The sequence below is a fragment of the Muntiacus reevesi genome, chromosome 3 (genome assembly GCF_963930625.1).
Source record: "Muntiacus reevesi chromosome 3, mMunRee1.1, whole genome shotgun sequence".
Taxonomy (NCBI): Eukaryota; Metazoa; Chordata; class Mammalia; order Artiodactyla; family Cervidae; genus Muntiacus; species Muntiacus reevesi.
Window position 1 is genome coordinate 172,194,567 of NC_089251.1, and position 18,783 is coordinate 172,213,349.

Sequence of the window (18,783 nt, forward strand, 5' to 3'; positions counted from 1 at the left end):
AGAAGAAAGGTGAGGCACAGATGATTGCAATTTTGAGGAATAACAGTCCCACAGAGGGTGTGGGGAGCCTGGGGGGAGCTCCCAGGAGAGACTCCAGTGGGAGGACTCTGGGGACTCATCCCCTCCTCCACTGGCCAGCCAGGCTCCTCCCCATGGTGGGTCACCCCAGGCTCCAGGTGTCAAGGGCTGCTGGCACCAACTTCTGTCTTGCTTCCTGGTCCTGCTTCTGCTGCCCAACTGTGTCCACGAAGCGCAGGGTGGTGAGCTCAGCTCCTGGTGAACCTGCTGGGAGAAGGCGGGGTGATGCATTATAACCAAGAGAGCAGGACCTAAACTGGCCTTGGTTAGAGAGCCTACGGGCGTGGGGCTGCCTCCACCTCCTCCTCCTCAATCTTAGGTGAGCTCCTTTCCCTCTTGGCAGCTGCTGGGCTGGTTGGCCACTTTCAGGCCAGCAAAAGGGCAAATTGGTTGAAAAAGCAATGCTCAGACAATGGGAGGTGGGGCGGCGAGAGGCCAAGCAAGGGCATGAAGGGAACACTGCTATCCCCAAGCTCCCAGCCCCTCACCCACGCCCCCAGGAGTGGGAGTCCCCGATGCAGGGCTGAGCCAGGCCACCTTCCTGTGGGGGGAACCCAGACACCCCCTGAGAAGTGCAGCACTGACCTCATCTGTTTACACAGACCCTTCTCCTCCACATGACCTCCTGCCCTTGAACTCCCAGGCCACTTTACCAGCCATAAACCACCTGTGCCGCCCCGGGCTCTCACTTCCCCAGACACATCCCCTGAGTGGTCACAGCTCCTCCCCTGCAGCTCACTAAGTTCATTCCACATTTCTGCATCCTGAGAAGCCCAGGCCTCCAATACCTTCCCACCTAAGAAGGGACCCGAATCACACTCTCCACCACCTGGCATCTTACCCCCTTGCCTGAGGACTCCCCCCAGCAAAAGCCTCCCAGCCTGGTCCCCAGGAGGGACGGGAGTCCAGTCCCCCAAAGTGTGACATGGGGCCTGAGGGTGAGGAGAGGCACCCCCACTTCTACCCTTCGGTCCCACATTCATATCGTCCACAGACTGTGGAGATGGCAGCCTGTAATGTTTATTGATTAAGACAGGAGCTGGGAAATCTGCAGAAGACAATAAATCTGTTCATCTCTTCAGGCCTTTTGGCGTCTGTCTCTGTGCACCTCCATGTTTGTGGTGTGACAACAGGCAAAGACAATGTGAAAAACCAAAGGAATCCCTCTGACCACTGCCCTGGTTTGCGAACCCCGGCACTGGGTGACTCATCACCTGGGGAATTATCCAGCGGCTGCCTCGGCTGTCTGTTCATGAATCACAGCCCTGCATGGACCTGCCTTGTAGCCTCTGGTGGTGGGGATGTGACAGGAGGGTGGGTCCTGCAGTTACAGGCTAGCGCCCCATCCTCTGCTGTAGACTGGCTTCCTCGGTCCCAGGGGCCACGGGGACACTGTGTGAGGCCGCAGAGCTGGCAGAGGATAGGGGAGGTACGACAGTTCTGAGGTCAGGATCGGTCCCCTGCTGGTCACTTTATTTGTCCCCTGGGGCCCTGCTTATGCCAAACCACACAGTCACTTCTATCCTAGGACAGCTGGCCTCTCTGTGATGATTACCGCGTGGATGAGCCCAGTTCATCCAGACCGGAGGTCCCTTCCCTCCCAGACTCAGGACCCTATTAGTAGCCATGTTTAAATGTTGGGCTTTCCCCACTACAAGTGGCGTGGCCGTGCCTCTGACCCTGTGGGGCTGGGTTGTGATGCTCTGATTAGGATGTCACAAGCTGTCCATGAGTGAGGGCATGGCAACCCACAATGGTATCCTTGCCCGGAGAATCCCATGGACAGAGGTACCTGGTGGGCTACAGTCCATAGGGTCACAGAGTCAGACACGACTGAAGTGACTTAGCAGGCAGGCAGGTTACCCCCGGCACGATTTCCCCCCTGATGGACTTCTGTGTCATGGGTGCTGCAGGGTCTTAGGGTCCTCGTAGCAGATCCCACCACACTCATTCCTTCATGTCCTTCCATGAACACCTTCCACAGCTGAGTTAAGCAGTTGCAGAGGCCTCTGGTCTGCAAATTCTGAAATATTTAGTATTCAGCCATTGATAGAAATGCTTTAGACTAGGTAGATATAAAAAGGAGATGTGAAGGGATCACAGGCCTGCATGCTTTAGGGCCATGATTGTCACTAATCTCTGTCATTATAGCCAGAAAAAGGTGGTCTTGCAACATTCTATTTGTAGCAAAGGAAAGACAATATGAGAATGTACTCGTACTTCTCAACTATGGCAACCTTCACCCCATTCCTACCTACAGAGACTTTTCTATCACTGGTTTAAATCCAGAGAATGTGAAAGAACCACTGTGTGGGTCTTCACACACCGTGATACCCCTGTAAGTGGATACAGGACGGTTATGTATTCAATACCCTGCATCTCATGCATCACATTAATAACAGCGGGGCCGTGATGATGCCTCAGATCCCTGGACATGATGTCAGTCACACACTGGGTCCATAGGAGTGTGGGGTGGCTTCTGCGTCCCAGTGTGCACTTACCTGAGTCAATGGCCATGTGGCTCCCAAGGATGGGGAAGGCCAGAGACTGCTGCACTGGCTTGCCATGGTGATAAGAGGGCCTTCCTGCTGGAAACTGGCATCTCTCTCTAGTCATGGATTCTCGGTTCTGATAACTGGCTCAGTTCTAGAAACTGGGCAAAGTATCCAGACAAGCTGTTGTGATGGCTATTTTCAGCATACTGATCATCCAGCTTGTGTTTTATTTTCTTTTCGTTCTGGGTTTTTTTGTTTTTTGGTTGGCTGCCTGGCTTTGGGGATCTTAGTTCCCTGACCAGTGATCAAACCCAGGTACCTGGCAGTGAGCCTGGAGTCCTGACCAGTGGCCCAGCAGGGAATTCCTTTGTTTCATTCCTTTCCATCATGCAATTTGTATCTAGGTTGGCTGCCCATCCAGGTTGTTTGCCTCTAGGGTCGCCCTGTGCTTGAACCAGCATCATACTCTGCGGACAGGACCCGGCTGGCCTTCCCGCCTCTCTGCTCATATCAACCATTGCACCTGCTATGTTCCTGACACCGTGCGCCCCCACCTGGAATCTGCATGTGCTCAATCTCTGTTTTTGCTGGAAGTTCACTGGAGACACCATCTCCGACCAGCATTCCTGAACTTTAGCCAAAGTCCTCCTGTGTTACCGACCAGAGTTCTTGGACTTGATCAACAGAAGTTTATAAAAGGCAAGACACAGATTCGGGGGGCGGGGGGGAAGCTTTATTGGGACTCACGAGGGAGCAAAAACAAGTAACATGTTCCCTTGCTGGCTCCAGAGCGTGGGGGATCCGGTCCCACATATGAGATGAGGGTGCAGGCGGATTCTGGGTTCAGGCCAGAGCGGTGACCTGGCTGGTTTGTTCCCCCTTGGTGGTGCTGTGTGCAGGGATCATGACCAAGTACCTGCTTTTGCTCCTGGCTGCTCTGAACTTGCCTTGGGTTTTTGGTCTTTTTGTATCTTGTTGTTGATTATTTGCCCCAACTGCACAGGCACACAATTATCTTTAGCCCCTTATAATTTCTTTATATTTTGATGCTTGATGTGACTTTTGTCCAGTTACACTCACTGCAACAAACTGCCCCAGCCTGTCTCATTACCCACTGAGGGGTTCTACACCCTTATTCTGAAGGGTTAAGGGGCCAAAGCTTTCTTCTATCCAAACTTCTCCCTGCTGGACAGGGACCACTGAACTGAGCCTCCCCTCAAGGTGCAGAAGTCCCTCACAAGGACCTACACGGATCTGGGCCACCCTCCACTGGGACGGGCTATATTCCTTGAGTCACCTTGAGTGTTATTTCAAACTGGTAGATCCTACAGGCACAAAGTCAATCAAAAGGTTAAATAAACAAGGACTAGAAAGGAAAGACCAACAATAGCCATTAAAAGGCCTAGAGAGGGAAAGAACCAGGTTAACTTTGAGAGGACTTTCTTTTTTTTTAAACTCTTGGTGGAGGCAAATTCTCCCATGACAAACTTGTGAAGCCCCTCTATCTGTATATTTAAGGTGCATATTTACACCTTAACATAAAGTGTAATAATATAATTTAATAAAAATAATTTTTATATTAATTTTATATAAATTTTAAATAAACTTTTATATAAATAATTTAATATAAATAAATTTAATATAAAATAATATAATGTGTATTTCCTTAATATTGACCTCAGAGAGAAAGCAGTGACTGTGCCAGAGAGGGATCTTAGTTTCCTACCTAGGAACTGAACCTGGGTAGCTTGGTGTAAAATGAGGAATTCTAGATACTAAACACCAGGGGCGAGATGCAAAGTTCCCTTGGCTCTTACCGTCTTCGAAAGCAAGAATATTTCAAGGCAAAAACTGTAAAAACAGGTACCAAAGTTATTACTGGAGACATACAGAGAAACAGTTTGTTTAAGATGGAAGCAAAGCAGAAATATACACCCAGAGAGGAGTGCAGCGTCCTGAATGAGCAGCACAAAGAAGCCAGGCTAGGGATTTCACACACACATACATGTCTCTATCTTCCCTGGTGTCTCAGTTGGTAAAGAATTTGCCTGCCATGCAAGAGACCCAGGTTCGATCCCCGGGTCGGGAAGATCCCCTTGAGAAGAAAATGGCAACCCACCCCAGTACTCCCTTGCCTGGAGAATCCATGAACAGAGGAGCTGGCAGCTTACAGCCCACGGGATCCCAAAGAGTCAGACATGACTGTGCAACTAACTTTCACTTTCACTCCCGTTCATGCATCTATTCTTCCCCGACTCCCCTCCCATCCCTACCCAGGCTGTCACATAAATTGAGCAGAGTTCTATGTGCTACACGGGAGGTCCTTGCTGGTTATCCATTTTAAATAAATCTGAGTCTACATGTTGATCCCAGACTCCCTAACTATCCCTTCCCCCCATCCTTTCCCCCTGGCAACCATAAATTCATTCTCTAAATCTGTGAGTCCCTTTCTGTTTTGTAAGTAAGAGCACTTGTATCACGACTTTTTGGATTCCACATATAAGTGATGTTCAAAGGTGTTTTTGCTTCTCTGTCTGACGTATGTCGCTCAATATGACAATCTCCCGGTCCATCCATGTTGCACATCTGGCGTTATTTCATTCTTTTTGACGCTGAGTAACATTGCACTGGATATATGTCCACATCTTCTCTATCCACTCATCTGTCAGTGGACACGAGGTGGCTTTCAGGCCTGGCTGCTGGAAACAGTGCTGCCATGAACACAGGGTCCATGCATCTGCTCAGACCGTGTTTTCTCAAAATCACCAGGTACATTTAATCCCATAAGGTGGAGAAATGGTGAAATATCATGACTTCTCTTGTGAGAGAGAAACTTAAATACTTCAAGTTTTCTGGAGTACTGAGATTTTGATTTAAATAGCAGTAGCATAATAAATGGGCTTCCCCAGTGGCTCAGATGGTAAAGAATCTGCCTGTCAATGCAGGAGACACAGGAGACGCAGGTTCAATCCCTGAGTTGGAGAGGTCCCCTGGAGAAGGAAACAGCAACTCACTTCAGTGTTCTTGCCTGGAGAATCCTATGGACAGAGGAGCCTGGCGGGCTACAATCCACGGGGTCACAAAGAGTCAGACACGACTGAGCGACTAACACTTTCACTTTCAGCATAATAAATTATTAAGGGAAACAGTGATGAATAAAACTTTGTTCCATTGAAAACAGGTTGAGGTGATTTCTCCAGACACAGAAAGAATCCCTGAGTCCTATAATACCAGATGGTATTTTTCTTGCAATATCATTTGTAAGAATGAGGTCACGAGGCAGAGTCTAATTATGCACAAACTAGAATACGATGAAAAATGTCCTGTTTCTGGAGATTTCTTCAAGTACCTGAACATTTCAGTGTAGAAATTCCATCACTTAGCACCAGGAGAAAGTGGTGAAATAAATTGTTGCTGTTTTTTTTTAAGAGATGCTGAGTAGGATTTCGTGAAATGTGATAAAGCTCATCAGATGATGCTTCTACTGTGTCATCGTAACCAGAAAACAGATTCAGGACCCATGGGGTCTGATCTCCTGGACTTAAAGTGAAGAGCAGAAGAAAGGCAGACAGAGCACCTGTGGGCTTCCTGGGAGCACCGTCTCCTGCAGAAAAGAAAGAGGCCTTGGTCCAGGGGGCTGAGGAATCCCGTCACTTTCCTGGGGCTGCCCCTCCCCAGCCCCACTCCAGCCCCGCCCTCACTGAGGGGCTCCTATGTCCCCCACACCCACCCCCACCCCAGGCCCAGCAGCTTCTTGTCCCCTCCTCCTTCCTTCCTGCATCACAGAGTCACCCCAGGCCCTAACACGCCCTGCTCAGGCTCAGGACAGGAGCCAGTGAGGAATCAACTTGCTCCCTTCACTCAGGTCCGGATCCTCCCCGAGGGGGGCCTAAAGGTCCAGGGAGCAGGTCCCCGGAGGAGGGGCCTTGCTTCCTGACAACCCTAGGGGGCTGCAGGCAAACCTCCTTCCTTCTCTCCCCTCCAGCCTCTGAGCCAGCAGCACACACAGCTCTCAGGACTAGGGTCCCTGCCCCCATCTCTTCCTGGTACAGCCCAGCTGGGAGCCTCCACCCCAGCTCAGGCCCACCATCCCCAGGCGCCTCTGCTCAAGGCAGGGCCGCTCAGTGATGGAGGCTCTGGGTCCCCAGGAGGCTGGTGACGGGCAGGCCACAGGCTGAGTGAGAACTGCTGCTGCTCCAGGAGCTCAGGCCTGGCCTCGCCCCTCCCCACAGTCTCTGCTGAGGGCTCCTGCCTTGCCTGCTTGGCCCAAGCCACTTTCTGTGAGGACAGGCCTTTGGAGCTGGGCCCGCAATTATTGTTCTCAGGTGATATGGGGTCTTACTTACCTGCTCATTTCCAGGATGAGGAGGTTCAGTGAGGACAGGGGTCGGCTGGGATTCACCTTCCCCCTCCTCACACCAGGCCCTGTGCCCCTGCCCTCCCTCTGGATTCTGCCCTCAGTACCTGATCCTGGAAAGGACTCAGCCCAGGAAGACAGTTATGATGAAACTGGTGAGGACCACGGGGAGGATCCAGGTGATGTGCTTGATGGCTGCGGCCGTGGACTGGACTGTAGGGGGGCCTGTGGTCGGTGATGCTGCAAGGAGAGTGAGGGTGAATCCCTTGTCCAGACCCCAAACTCGGCAGATGCTTCTTCACCCCCCTGACCCAGGTACCCCTACCCCTCCACCCACACGTGGAGGCCCTTGTAAGAGGTCCTCAGGCGAGATGGGGGAGGGAGGAGCCCCGTCCTCAGGGGCTCTGACAGCTGATGGGAGAGCAAGATTTCCAACAGAGTCACTCAGTCCTGCTGGGACATCAGAGATGGTGACATGAGGATGGAGTCCTCAGGAGCTGACAGCAGAGGTGGTGTTGACAGATTTCCAGAAGGAGGACTGGTGACATTTAAAAGGAGGTTCTGGAAAGAGGGAAGAGTAAAAAGGAGATTGGAATCATAGAGATGCTCTCATGTTTAGGATCGGTAAGAATCCATGTTCAATCGTACAAAGGCCCGTGCTGTGAGGAGAGATGTCAGCAGGTAAAAGAGGAAAGAGGATGACAGAGCATCCGGGGGTCATTGTTCTTTCAGGAGCAACTCACCTCTGACAGATCATTTTCACACACACGCACACTCACACACACACACACACACACAGAGGGGTGAGTCCATGTCACCATGAGAGAACTACCACTTTCTCCTACTCTTCTCACCTACCCGTGCTCTTCAACATTCTCTCCCAGCGCACCAAGAAAGCCTGATACCAGGCCCGACAGTCTCCCATGGAGACCTTCTTGAAGAAGTCGGTCAGGGCTCTGTCCTTCTCCCACTTCTCTTTCATCTGTGTCCCCCCAGGATGAACCACTGTCCAGTGTCCATTCTCCGAATCAAAGAGGAGCCACAGTTTTCCACTGAAGCCAAACTGGTATGTCCGTTGTCTTCATACCAGCGTGTCACCCTGGCCTGCAGGGTCAGAGGTCCTGACCCCACCGAGAAAAGAAAGAGCTCAGCCTCTGGGCTTGACAGATTCTTTGCCCCACCTGGGTCCACCTCCCCTGGGCCCAGCTAATCTGGCCCTGGTCTCTCCTGCAACAGCTGCTCTTTCCACTGGACTCCTAGCGAAGGACAATATCCAACTTTTTTTTTTTACCCGAAAACAGTGGATGCAGCTGAGCCCCCAGTCTGCTCCTCCTGCATTTGGACTTCCTCACTCACCCTTGTCTGTGTATCTCTCTGGTGTAACGTCAGACACTTGCTCCTTGAGCAAGTCCCCAGTGTCTCTGAGTGTGTCAGTCTGTGTTTCCCAGATGTTCATACGTTTCACTTCCTCTCCCAATGGACTCAGGTACTTGATCTCAGCTGTACCACAGTCACAGGAGAAAAAGACCTTTTGATCAACTTCGTCTTGAACCTCACACCATGACTGACCATGTCTGGGCCGAGGATCGACGGTGGAATTATAGGAAAGAGAATGAGCGTCTGTGAAGGCAAAACGTAGTGAGGGTGAAGTTGGGGAAAAAAGACACACAGGCCCCTTCCCCCAGTTATGAGAGCCAAGTACAGTGCAGGGCTGACTGTCAGAGCAATGACCACCCCACCCACACACCACACACCAGTGTCCCCCTCCTCGTGGAGAAGCAGGAGCCCCGCCTGGCAAAGGTCACTCATCCGGGGTGTGTCCCCGTGTCCACCAGGTCAGGGCCCAGCATCATAACCTTTGTATAGAAGTGCCAGACTGCTATGCATGAAAGGTCTAGATGAAACAGGACTGTCAGAGTCTAACCCCGTGTCCTGTGAGAGATGGGGGGCCTGTGGGGATGCTCCTGAGGAAGCAGGATCACAGGGAGAGGAGCAAAGAGGTGGCAGGTTACACAGAACCCCAAGTTGGAGATAGGAAACTTCACAATTAGGGGTCACAGGACTTAACAAGGCCGGGGAGACGCTGCTGATCTCCCACTAGGATGGGTCTTGGAAGCCTGGAGAAAGGCCTGGCCCACATGGCATGAAAGAGAAAATCCAGAACTTCCGAGGCAGGTGGTAGAGGAGGGGATCCAAGGCTCAGAGAAGTGAACCTGCCAGGGCGGACATGGTGTGAAAGGGCAGGAAAGTGTGCAGTCCACCAGCTCCATGGGAAAGCCTGATAGTCTCTATGGGAGAGGAAAGTGTGGATGAGAAGCATCTCCAACAACTCAAGGCTGACTTTTGTGGAAGGTCAGGGATGGTGGCAGGAGATGGTGTTCCTGTGGGCTTCCATCAGCAACAGGGATGGAAAATGGAGGAAGATCAGATTCCAGGTGGAGTGTTGTATGTCAGGAGCAAAGTTGGTACAATGGTCAAAGCAATTAGTGAAAGTCGCTCAGTCGTGTCTGACTCTTCTGACCCCATGGACTATACACTCCATGGAATTCTCCAGGCCAGAATACTGGATTGGATAGCGTTTCCCTTCTCCAGGGGAGCTTCCTGACCCAGGATTTGAACTGGGGTCTCCTGCATTGCAGGCAGATTCTTTACCAACTGGATCCTGGAATGGTCCTGGGGCCTGGCAGAGATGAGGCCTCTGGTCATGGAATGTCAGAGGTGCCCATCATGATCTGGGTGCATCAACCCCTAACCATTACTTCAGATAGACCAGCCATCATAGGACAGAAGTGATTATGTGGCTTGGCATAACCAGGGCCACAGGGCACAAATGAGATGTACCAGCAGGTGACCGAGGCCTAACACCAGAGTTGATACAGGGCCACTATCCCCTGCTCACACCTGTGGCTTCATGCAGTGTCCCCTACTGCTCCTTGAACCAAGGAAGCCAGTCTACAGCAGAAGGGGCGCATTAGCTCATAACAGCCAGACCCACCTCCTATCACATTCCCACCACCAGAAGCTACAGGGCAGGACAGGGTAAGTTTCTGGTTCATAAACAGACAACTGAGGCAGCTCGTGGATGATTCTCTAGGGGATGGGTCACTCCTTACGGGGTCAGAAACCAGGACAGTGGACAAGTCTGGTTCTCAGTTGATTTACACATTATATTTTGCCTCTGGTGCTCCACAAATGTGGAAGCTCCTTTTGCACCCAGAGACAGATATCAAATGGCCAAAAGAGACAACGACATTTACTTTGTTCTGTAGAAAAAAATCTGTCAACTCCTGCCTTAATCAATAACCATTATAGGCTGCCGCCATCCCAATTCCTAGACAATATGAGTGTGGGACTAGAGGGCAGACGTGGGCATGCCCAGCCTCACCCTCGGGCCCTGTGTCACACTCTGGGAGACCCTGTCCCGTCCCTCCTACCTTAGGTACTGGGGGCCAGGTCGGGGGTTTTGCTGGGTGAGTTATCAGACAAAGGGATAGGATGCCAGTTGAGAGAGGCCATGTTTACATTCTCTTCAAGAGACAGGAAGCTGCTGGAGGCCCTGGGCTTCTTGGGACCATGGGGAAATGGGTAATAAATAGTCTTGTAACCAAAAGGGCTCTAGGGGGCCTTAGTGGGAAAACCCGTCCCCCATGGCCTCTGCCTGCCTCTTGTTTGTAGAAAAGTTTTAGTCAGCCAGGCCTCCTGTGAGTCTCAAAACAGTGGTTTAAGAGTTAAGGATTAGGACACGTGAAGATGGAGAAACAAGAATACTCCTTAGGCTGGGAAACTGGTGACAATTCAGACTGTGACCAGCCACATAGCAGTGTCATGAAATTACCAGTTCCCTGAAAGATAACAAAGATCTGACACAAGTCTCAAGTTGTTTCTGCAGAAAGCAGACCCCCAGCACATAAAAACTGCTGGCTGCAAGCACACAGACCCCCAGACTGGCTGAAACCATAAGCCTGGTGAGGCTCAGACGTCCGCCTTGTGCCAACAACCTGACTGCACAGGACGCGGATGCGCCCGCAGCAGCCCCTCCGCCCCCTTTTCTAACCGGGAAGCTTGGAGACGGCCTGAGGACGTTAGGTCACTATTTTCCCAGGGCTCCTGAACAAACCGACTATTCCTTTTCCACACTTGTTAACTTCACCAGTATTAGGATCTGAGTCATAAACAGCTTCAATTAGTAACAGCGTGAAATGTCTGGGAGGAGCTTTGACTCCAGGGAGGCGCTGATCAGTGGCTAGGCATTAAGCACTTTCCTGGGGATGCATATGTAATTTTTTTTTTCTAATAAATTGAATCCTTTAATTTTTTCAAGTGTTCGTAAAAATCCATTTTATACGTAAGCCAGCCTTGAAGATAAGCACAAAATCTGTTTACTTTTTTTTTTAATGCAACACAACTCAGGCACACATTCTGTGCATAGCACTGTTCTAGGTGCAATAAAAGGGATTCTTAAACTTAAAACATGATTGCACCTTCTGGAATTGTGTGATCTCCTTTTCCAGAAAGTAACAATAAATAAAATCATCATTGTTTACTACTGACCTGCCCCAAACACACTTCTGGCTCTGAGAAATGCTAGGGTCTGCCAAATTTAAGATGTTTCAGTGAATTCCACTCCTACTATCCACAAAGTAAGAAGGCAGAACTCCTCTTTATTAAAAAAAATTTTTAAGCCAATTTTCCATGAAAGAGTAGTTTCTGTTTCTATTGTATTTTTCTTTTTTTTTCTTCAAGCTTTTAAGTTTTCTTCCTCCAACACTGCTTTTTCCTGTACAAGGCAACAGCTTTTTTTTTGTTTTTCTTTTCTTAAGACAAAGTATTTCACTTTATAGACAAATAATTCCCAAGACTAGTGATAAACATTAAAAAAGAAAAGAAGAAGAAGAAGAAGAAAGAAAAGAGAGAAACTGAAGAGTTTCCCTGGTGGCTCAGCAGGTAATGACTCCACCTGTAATGCAGGAGACCCCAGTTCAATCCCTGGGTCAGAAAGATCCCCTGGAGAAGGGAGAGGCTACCCACTCCAGTATTCTTGAGTTTCCCTGGTGCCTTAGATGGTAAAGAATCCACCTGCAATGTGGGAGACCTGGGTTTGATCCCTGGGTTGGGAAGATCCCCTGGAGAAGGGAAAGGCTATCCACCCCAGTATTCAACCCTGGAGAATTCCATGGACTGCATAGTCCATGGGGTCGCAAAGAGTCGGACACGACTGAGCAACTAAGCAGAGCACATTCAAGGGTGAGTCAACTCCATTACTTTGAGGAAGTAGAAACTAAAAAGCACGTGGCACTAAGCTAGTCCAAGTATTTGTGTTGAAGCAATCTTAAAAACTATTTAATTTATAACATTATTTAAAAATTTCTTGGTCAAAAAATTTATACAAACATTTTCAGTTCAACCTAATGAAAGTAATATCTAGAAAATATTCCACATCACTAAGTCTGTCTCAGAAAGTTTAGATGCTACAGCATTCGTAAGGCACAGTGCTCTGGAAGACAACGTGCTTCTGTGGTGCTGGGTGATGTATGTGACCGGCTGGCTCCAAGTGGGCCTCAGCAGGCACCTTCCTGCTGACGCTGGGGGACTGAGAGAGGAGAATCAGACACAGGCCCCCAGGGCTGCAAGGACCTCTGTGAGACACCGGACCAGCTGCTGGAACTGGGCTTCTCCGAATCTAAGGCCCAGCACAAGTCATCACAGCAAATGTTTCATCAGGACAGTTGATAGGCTGGGGTATTCGGTAACCTTCTTTCATATCTCTAAAGAGTCAACATTTGTGTGGGCTATTTGACCCAGTGCCATGAGCTCCTACAATATCACTCTGAAGGCCCACACATCTGAAGAACTAAAAAAAAAATTATTTTTTAATATCTTTTTTTTTTTTTTTTTTTGCTGTATTGGGTCTTAGTTGTGGCACTTGGGATCTTTTTACAGCATGAAGACCCTTAGTTGCAACATGCTGACTTCTTAGTTGTGGCATGTGGGACCCAGTTCGCCAACCAGTGATCAAACCGGGCCCCTTCTTTGGAGTGTGGAGTCTTAGCGACTGGATCACCAGGGAAGTCCAGAGAACCCATTCTTATCCAGATGTTCATGAGCCATCCATGGATCTCACATTTTCATTTGCCCCCAGACAGTGAGAGTCCATGGGGAACAAGACTCTGGAGAGGGGCAATCTGCACTCTTAACGTGAGGCTGTCATCAGTAGCAGAGCTCCTAGCAGCCAGGTCTTTGTGGAGGACTTCTCTTCTGACCAGGTAACTCATTCCACAGGCAGTCTGACCTTGTGGACCAGGTCCTGTTGAGAAATCACCTGCGGATTACTGGCCTCTACTTACTTGTGCTGCAGGCTCCCCTGGTGGCTCAGACATAAAGAATCTGCCTGCTATGCAGGAGTTTGTTCCCTGGGTCAGAAAGATCCCTGGAGAAGGCAATGGCCACCCACTCCAGTATTCTTGCCTGAAGAATTCCTCGGACAGAAGAGCTTGGCGGGCTACAGTCCTTGGGTGGCAAGAGTCGGACATGCCTGACTGACTAATACACACACAGACACACAATTTGCAAGGCTGTGAAAACTATGTACGATTCTCCCAATTCATGTAAGGCAATATCACGAGGGGTTTTCTCTTTCTTCTATACACACAAGGGAAATAGGAGGAAGATTTCTGTGATGAAGATCTCATAGTTTGCAACATTCAGTGAGTATCATTGTCACCTGAATTTCAGAAGCTTAATCTCTGTTTTTACAAATGATTGCTGTTCTTTATTTGGATCTTTTTCATCTACATAAATCCCAGGGAAAATACACCCAAAACTACCTTCTTGATGTACATCCTCTCCATGGATAGAGTTATCCTCTCCTTGGATATTTCGATATCCTTCACCTTAGCTCTGGCCTCCAAAAGAGTGGCACTTCTCAAGACACTCCTCTACCCGCCCACAAGGTAGGATAAAGGGCGGAAGTACCACTGTTGAGTGTGTGGCCTCTCAGATCCTGAGTCATCTGGGAAGAGGCTGAGACAACCCTTGGGAACTACTGTGCAAGGATGCTGTCTTCCAGTTCAATTCTTGTCACACAATGAAGGTGCAAAACAGCTAATATTATTACTACAAGAAATATAACTGCACGGGAAACCCCTGCGCTGATACAAAACACGCGGGCAGAAGTAGCCGAGCTGCATGAACAGGATCACAGCTAGTTCTGCTAGTGGCTTTGTCCAAGACGGAAGTTTTTACTTCAAGATTTTGGTAGCACATTTTCCTTCCTTTCAAATTTTAGAAGAAGGGAAGTTTTTGAAGAATTTACTGTCAAGTTGAACTGCATTTAGTATCATAACCTCATCATCTACTTTGCAGAAAAGGAAAGCTAGAGCCGATATAGTGCGTGGAAACCCCCCACCCCGTGCCCCTCGCACCCCCACCCCCACCAAGCAGAAATGCTGGCCTGGGGCAGGTCCACGAAACTGTCTACTTGGAAACCTGATTATATTCGACTTGGACTCTGCAGGCCTAGTGAAAGGCAGGACGTCTGTTTCGTTGGGTTAAAGGATAGACGTAGTGCCCAACAAGGTCATTTCTCTAATAAAAAAAGTTCTGTCTAAACCAATGAGCCTGGGCAACTGGTCCCTGCTCAAGAAGAGGCTCGCACCGGTCCCCGGGCTCGAGCGTGGAGCCCAGAGGCCAGGGGTGGAGCCTGGGGGCCAGGGGTGGAGCCCAGGGAACACTGATGGAGCCGCGCCGCGGAGTCCCTGGTCCGGGGTGGAGCCAGCAGCCGAGGTTCCTATAGAGCAACTCAAGCACTTTTTTTTTTTTTTTTTTTAAATTTTATTTTATTAGTTGGAGGCCAATTACTTCACAGCATTTCAGTGGGTTTTGTCATACATTGACACGAATCAGCCATTGAGTTACACGTATTCCCCATCCCGATCCCCCCTCCCACCTCCCTCTCCACCCGACTCCTCTGGGTCCTCCCAGTGCACCAGGCCCGAGCACTCGTCTCATGCATCCCACCTGGGCTAGTGATCTGATTCACCATAGATAATATACATGCTGTTCTTTTGAAACATCCCACCCTCACCTTCTCCCACAGAGTTCAAAAGTCTGTTCTGTACTTCTGTGTTTCTTTTTCTGTTTTGCATATAGGGTCATCGTTACCATCATTCTAAATTCCGTATATATGTGTTAGTATGCTGTAATGTTCTTTATCTTTCTGGCTTACTTCACTCTGTATAATGGGCTCCAGTCTCGTCCATCTCATTAGAACTGATTCAAATGAATTCTTTTTAACGGCTGAGTAATATTCCATGGTGTATATGTACCACAGCTTCCTTATCCATTCATCTGCGGTTGGACATCTAGGCTGCTTCCATGTCCTGGCTATTGTAAACAGTGCTGCGATGAACATTGGGGTGCACGTGTCTCTTTCAGATCTGGTTTCCTCGGTGTGTATGCCCAGAAGTGGTATTGCTGGGTCATATGGCAGTTCTATTTCCAGTTTTTTAAGAAATCTCCACACTGTTTTCCATAGTGGCTGTACTAGTTTGCATTCCCACCAACAGTGTAAGAGGGTTCCCTTTTCTCCACACCCTCTCCAGCATTTATTGCTTGTAGACTTTTGGATAGCAGCCATCCTGACTGGTGTGTAATGGTATCTCATTGTGGTTTTGATTTGCATTTCTCTAATAATGAGTGATGTTGAGCATCTTTTCATGTGTTTGTTAGCCATCTGTATGTCTTCTTCGGAGAAATGTCTGTTTAGTTCTTTGGCCCATTTTTTGATTGGGTCATTTATTTTTCTGGAATTGAGCTTCAGGAGATGCTTGTATATTTTTGAGATTAATCCTTTGTCTGTTTCTTCATTTGCTATTATTTTCTCCCAATCTGAGGGCTGTCTTTTCACCTTACTTATAGTTTCCTTTGTAGTGCAAAAGCTTTTAAGTTTCATTAGGTCCCATTTGTTTAGTTTTGCTTTTATTTCCAATATTCTGGGAGGTGGGTCATAGAGGATCCTGCTGAGATTTATGTCAGAGAGTGTTTTGCCTACGTTCTCCTCTAGGAGTTTTAAAGTTTCTGGTCTTACATTTAGATCTTTAATCCATTTTGAGTTTATTTTTGTGTATGGTGTTAGAAAGTGTTCTAGTTTCATTCTTTTACAAGTGGTTGACCAGTTTTCCCAGCACCACTTGTTAAAGAGGTTGTCTTTTTTCCATTGTATATCCTTGCCTCCTTTGTCAAAGATAAGGTATCCATAGGTTCGTGGATTTATCTCTGGGCTTTCTATTCTGTTCCATTGATCTATATTTCTGTCTTTGTGCCAGTACCATACTGTCTTGATGACTGTGGCTTTGTAGTAGAGTCTGAAGTCAGGGAGGGTGATTCCTCCAGTTCCATTCTTCTTTCTCAAGATTACTTTGGCTATTCGTGGTTTTCTGTATTTCCATACAAATTGTGAAATTATTTGTTCTAGTTCTGTGAAAAATTCCGTTGGTAGCTTGATAGGGATTGCATTGAATCTATAGATTGCTTTGGGTAGAATAGCCATTTTGACAATATTGATTCTTCCAATCCATGAACACGGTATGTTTCTCCATCTGTTTGTGTCCTCTTTGATTTCTTTCATCAGTGTTTTATAGATCAACTAAACAGAAAATCAACAAGGAAACACAAACCTTAAATGATACAATGGACCAGCTAGACCTAATTGATATCTATAGGACATTTCACCCCAAAACAATCAAGCACTTTTAAGCTGGGAGCGCGCCGCCTCCTCCTCCTGGGCACCTGAGTCCGCTCTGAGTTTGTAACTCACGGCCGGAAACGGGTGATTGTCCTTCAAGGGCCGGGAGATGTAGGGACCAGAAGGGTCTCTGTTGCACAGCTCGGGGAGGGAGGGTGTGATTTTCGGGGCGGGTCTGGGTCCCTTTTCCGCAGAGTGGCCGACTGGTCCCAAACCACCCGGCTCCAGCGCTCCCACTTCCCAGGGACGGTCTGGACCCTTGGGGGGTTTCAACCCTATTTCCTGCCGCGGCACGGCCCGTTTTTCTCCCAGCGTCACCTCCCAAACTCCCGGCATTACTACTTCACCCAAGGCACCCCTGTTCTGGCCCGGAGAGCCGGCAAGGAGCCGGGAGGAGCCTCCGAGGACCAAACAGGCCGAGGGACGGGAAAGAGGAGGGGGCGGCAGCGCCACCCTGCAAGAAGTTTCGCGAACCCCCACGGACACCACCCCCATCCCCGTTCCGGTTCGTAACCCATTCAACCTCCTCGCGTTCCCCCGCCACTCCCCGCGCAGGGTCATCCCCGAACTCACCGCTGGACGTCCCGCTCAACAAGACAATCGGAAGCAAAACGAAGCCAAGACTGGTCTTGGAGCCACCCATCTCTCCCTTTGCCACCTGGATCCCAATTTTGCAGGAGTGCGAGGCTGCCAAGTCGGAACCGGCGATCCTCGCGGCTGGCCGGCAGCTGCGGTCTGGACCTCAGCTCCGGCGCTGAGTGCCTGGCCCGCCCATCAGCCGACAGGCCCCGCCCCAGGCTTCTCAGGTAACCACTAGGAAGCCGCGCGCCGGGGCCTGGGCGGGGCTCTCTTGCCAGCTGGCTCGCTCTCTCGCCAGGTTTCCCTGTGTACTCGCCTGCCCACCTGCCTACGCGGTGCCCGACTTGCACTGGTGAGAGGAGACCGCCAAGTTATTGTTGCTGAAGCTGAAACTCCAATACGTTGGCCACCTGATGCGAAGAACTGAGTCACTGGAAAAGACCCTGATGCTGAGAAAGATTGAAGGCGGTAGGAGACGGGGACAACAGAGGATGAGATAGTTAGAAGGCATCACCAACTCGATGGACATGAGTTTGAGTAAACTCCGGGAGTTGGTGATGGACTTGCAGTCCATGGGGTCGCAGAGTCGGACACGACTGAGCGACTGAACTGAAGGCTCTAGTTCCTCACCCTGTTCCTTATCAGTCTTAAGTCTTGGTTCCTTACCAGATCGGGGCGCCCAGGCCAGTCATCTGAGTTGGGAGGAGACACGGGACAAAAGAAAATCCCTGTTCCGGCCACTGGGTCGTGTCAGTCAGCGGACAAACTTGTCCCTAAGTACTTGAATGATCAGAGCATCAGTCGCAGTGAGGCAATCCCACCACAGTCCACATCTGTTACAGAAAGGGGGACTCCTTGCAGGGTCTGAGAGTGGGCTTTTGTCTAACACTGGGAAATGGACTGTTCCAGGAGACACACATGCTGACAAGGAAGAGGCTTTTTGGGGAAGGGTCTACAGGGTGGAGAGCCTCAGGGTAAGGGAACCCAGGAGAACTGCTCTGACACATGGCTTGTAGTTTCAGGTTCTTTGGTAATGGAGTTAGATTCTGGGTCATCTCTGGCCAATCATTCAGACTCAGGGTCGTTCCTGGTGTCAGAAATGTGTTCTGGTGAGCTTTATTTGATATTTCTGAGAGTTTATTTATATAGTGCATACTTTCCCTTAACCCAATTAAAGCCAGCTCAGTTACAAATTCATTTCCATGTAAAGACAGAACCAGAGATCTCCTTGTTTTACTGCTTCACTGTTAAAAATGCTATTTTTTCCCCCCTCACTCTGGGGGAACACAGATGAATCAGATGGTTCCTGAGAACCCAGGTGAAAGACTTACTTTGTTGGAGGGGAGAAATGCAAGCTCCCTTTTTTATTTGTTTTGTTTTTAAACTCTTTCCCCCCATTATCTGTCAGAGCCCCATGAGGACTGGGCTCCTGCCTTCCCCCCCATCTCGCCTGAGGACCTATCACAGAGGACTCTATGTGATGGGTGTAAACTATCTGCACAGTAGGGGTACCAGGGTCAGGGGGGCGAGGA

General features: G+C 49.3%; 2 pseudogenes; both read right to left on the reverse strand.

The window, feature by feature from the left end:
• Positions 1 to 5,680: 5,680 nt before the first annotated feature.
• On the reverse strand, positions 5,681 to 17,315 carry LOC136165157 (UL16-binding protein 3-like; annotated as a pseudogene).
• Positions 12,535 to 13,778, reverse strand: LOC136162863 (tyrosine-protein kinase RYK-like; annotated as a pseudogene).
• Positions 17,316 to 18,783: the final 1,468 nt, after the last annotated feature.